Source organism: Poecilia formosa, unplaced genomic scaffold (genome assembly GCF_000485575.1).
Source record: "Poecilia formosa unplaced genomic scaffold, Poecilia_formosa-5.1.2 Scaffold705, whole genome shotgun sequence".
Taxonomy (NCBI): Eukaryota; Metazoa; Chordata; class Actinopteri; order Cyprinodontiformes; family Poeciliidae; genus Poecilia; species Poecilia formosa.
This window is the reverse complement of record NW_006800644.1, coordinates 92556-96503: the sequence shown is the minus strand read 5'-3', so window position 1 is coordinate 96503 and position 3948 is coordinate 92556. Positions and strand designations below refer to the sequence as shown.

At 41.6% G+C, this 3948-nt stretch overlaps 1 protein-coding gene and 1 long non-coding RNA gene across 3 annotated transcripts in view; both read right to left on the bottom strand.

Annotated features, from left to right (window-relative positions):
- LOC107834648 (uncharacterized) overlaps positions 1-2391 on the bottom strand; it is a 2875-nt gene extending 484 nt beyond the window's left edge. Inside the window, exons 1-2 of the long non-coding RNA XR_001660457.1 lie at positions 1610-2391; positions 171-182 (exon numbers count right to left, since the gene is read on the bottom strand). This is a non-coding gene — a long non-coding RNA (uncharacterized LOC107834648). The remainder of the gene's footprint in view (positions 1-170; positions 183-1609) is intronic.
- Positions 1-3948, bottom strand: part of LOC107834646 (gastrula zinc finger protein XlCGF8.2DB-like) — a 31497-nt gene that overhangs the window by 13060 nt on the left and 14489 nt on the right. The window lies entirely within an intron of this gene.

The window sequence follows — 3948 nt, the reverse complement described above, 5'->3', positions numbered from 1 at the left end:
GATCTGGCAAAGCAAAAATCGGAGATTCTGAAAAAGGACTTTAATATTCTTCTGGACACTATGGGAAAATTAAAAATGAAGTTATTTCTCAGTGGTCCAATTCCATCGTCTCAATGGGGAGATGAAAAACATTCCAGGCTGGGCATGATAAACAAATGGCTGATTAAAACCTGCTCTGCCAGCTCAGTGACCTCCATCGATAACCTCTGGATCTACTGGCAGCGCTTTCACCTCTTTGGAAGAGGCGGACGCAATCTTAACAAACATCGGATAAGGCTGCTCATTGCAAACATTTTTCATTTTGTCAACAAGAACAGCAATGAGACCATCGCTTCAGAAGAACAGGCTCAAGGATGTCTGACTAGGATGGAAGCCTCTGCTTATCAGGAGCCATGCGTCCCAAAACAAAGTGACACTGGTTCCCCTTCTCCTTCCCCCCTCCCTCTCTGCTCCTACACTCACTCACAAGATCAGAGTTTCCCAGGAAGTCAATCGCTAAAGAGAGTCGGGCTGCACTTGAGCCGCCTGAAGATGCTGGTGGAGGATACGGGTCAGAAAGGAAGGCGGACGGACTCTTCCTCCTCTCAGCAGGATGGAATAGATCAACAGGTTCGCCTCGGCACGACTCTCCGTTGCTCTAACATACCCGTCTTCCACCAGAATGTGTCTGGTCCCCTGGCACTGCATAGTAGGACATTACCTGTCCGGATCACTACAAGAAAAGTTATAAAAACAGAAATACAAAAAGCAACGGTCTTAATTCAAACCTCAGACTGAAGAACTTTCAGCCTCCAAGTCACTTAAACTGGCTCTTTTAAACACCAGATCTCTTTGTGCTAAAGCTGTATTAATTAATGATTTCATCACCGAGCATAATATTGATGTTTTATTTCTGACAGAAACATGGCTGAATGACAATAATGAAGCAATCGTACTAATTGACTCAGCGCCTCCTACATACAATTTTTTAAGTGAGAATAGAAAACACAAAAATGGAGGAGGCGTGGCTTCAATATTTAAGAATACCATGAACTGTAGTAAAATCTCTCTGGGTCATTTTATGTCTTTTGAGTATCTTGGAATTGAGGTAAAACACACACCCATGGACACACACTGGACCTGGTTATCAGTAAGGGTGTGAATATTTCCAACGTCTGTAACTGATGTCTCCCTGTCAGATCACTTTGCTGTTATCTTTGAATGTTCTTTATCCGTTAACCCACTTGGACAAACAGCTACTATCACAAAACGTACTTTCACAGAAAACACAGCAGAAACATTTAATCAAATCTACTCTGCTTCCTCGCCCTTAACCTATAATGACATAGATGAGTTGGTAGATGATTTTCAATGCAAACTTTCAGATATCATTGATTACATTGCCCCCATTAAAGTGAAGGTTGTGTCTGGTAGGAAGAAATCTCCATGGAGAAATGCACAAACAGTTCAGTCTGCAAGACAACTCTGCTGTAGGGCCGAACGGAAATGGCGTAAAACTCAACTGCACGTTTATTATGACATCTACAAGGAAAGACTACGTAACTATCACTCAACACTAAAACATGCAAGAGAGGCATACTTTGCAGATGTCATAAACAAAAACATTAACAATGCNTCTGAGTGAAAACCCACCTTCAAACATCAGAAATGAGGCTAAACCCACAAAGCTCCGAAGGACAAAGTGACCACCAGGAAAACGAAAGGTATGCAAGAGTGCTTATTGTTGGAGATGAGACAGTAAATGGAATCAGTCATGTTTGCAATCCTAAGAAAACCAGAGTGGTTTCTTTTCTTGGTGACACTGTTTCTGATTTGACTCACAAAGTGCTCTCTCTAACCGCTGATCAGCCAAACATGGAGACTTTAGTTGTGCATGTTGGAGCCAACGATCTGGCAAAGCAAAAATCGGAGATTCTGAAAAAGGACTTTAATATTCTTCTGGACACTATGGGAAAATTAAAAATGAAGTTATTTCTCAGCGGTCCAATTCCATCGTCTCAATGGGGAGACGAAAATCATTCCAGGCTGGGCATGATAAACAAATGGCTGATTAAAACCTGCTCTGCCAGCTCAGTGACCTTCATCGATAACCTCTGGATCTACTGGCAGCGCTTTCACCTCTTTGGAAGAGGCAGACGCAATCTTAACAAACATGGAATAAGGCTGCTCATTGCAAACATTTTTCATTTTGTCAGCAAGAACAATGTGACCATCGCTTCAGAAGAACAGGCTCAAGGATGTCTGACTAGGATGGAAGCCTCTGCTTATCAGGAGCCACGTGTCCCAAAACAAAGTGACACTGGTTCCCCTTCTCCTTCCCCCCTCCCTCTCTGCTCCTACACTCACTCACAAGATCAGAGTTTCCCAGGAAGTCAATCACTAAAGAGAGCTGGGCTGCACTTAAGCCACCTGAAGATGCTGGTGGAGGATCCGGGTCAGAGAGGAAGGCGGACGGACTCTTCCTCCTCTCAGCAGGATGGAATAGATCAACAGGTTCGCCTCGGCACGACTCTCCATTGCTCTAACATACCCGTCTTCCACCAGAATGTGTCTGGCCCCCTGGCACCGCATAGCAGGACATTACCTGTCCGGATCACTACAAGAAAAGTTATAAAAACAGAAATACAAAAAGCAACGGTCTTAATTCAAACCTCAGACTGAAGAACTTTCCACCTCCAAGTCACTTAAACTGGCTCTTTTAAACACCAGATCTCTTTGTGCTAAAGCTGTATTAATGATTTCATCACCGAGCATAATATTGATGTTTTATTTCTGACAGAAACATGGCTGAATGACAATAATGAAGCAATCGTACTAATTGACTCAGCGCCTCCTACATACAATTTTTTAAGTGAGAATAGAAAACACAAAAATGGAGGAGGCGTGGCTTCAATATTTAAGAATACCATGAACTGTAGTAAAATCTCTCTGGGTCATTTTATGTCTTTTGAGTATCTTGGAATTGAGGTAAAAGGCCACAAACAAACTTTGACACTAACTTTATACAAAACTCCAACATATGTGGAAGGTTTCTTTACGGACTTGAATGAACTTCTATCTCTCATATGTATTGATTATGATTGTTTAATAATTGTTGGTGATTTCAACATTCATGTTGACAACCCCCAAGACCAAGGGGCAAAAAAGCTGTTTAATATATTAGAGAGTTTTGGTTTAACACAACATGTCAAACAAGCAACACACACGCATGGACACACACTGGACCTGGTTATCAGCAAGGGTGTGAATATTTCCAATGTCTCTGTAACTGATGTCGCCCTGTCGGACCACTTTGCTGTTATCTTTGAATGTTCTTTATCCGTTCACCCACTTGGACAAAAAGCTACTATCACAAAACGTACTTTCACAGAAAACACAGCAGAAACATTTAATCAAATTTACTCTTCTTCCTCACCCTTAATCTATAATGACGTAGATAAATTGGTAGATGATTTTCAGTGCAAACTTTCAAATATCATTGATTACATTGCCCCCCATTAAAGTGAAGGTTGTGACTGGTAGGAAGAAATTTCCATGGAGAAATGCACAAACAGTTCAGTCTGCAAGACAACTCTGCCGTAGGGCCGAACGGAAATGGCGTAAAACTCAACTGCACGTTTATTATGACATCTATAAAGAAAGACTACATCACTATCACTCAACACTAAAACATGAAAGAGAGGCTTTCTTTGCAGATGTCAAACAAAAACATTAACAATGCTCGAGCTTTATTTGCTACTGTTGACAGGCTCACAAACCCTCCTATGACGTTACCACCTGAACTTCAATCTAATGCCGCCTGCAACAAGTTCTCCAGTTTCTTTTCAGAGAAAATTCAAAAGATCAGAGGATTAATCTGCACATCCTCTACAAAGCCAGTACCAATGCTGTGCCCAAACAAAACAAATGCAGGAAAAATGACCCAATTTATAAAACCCTAGAAGAAAT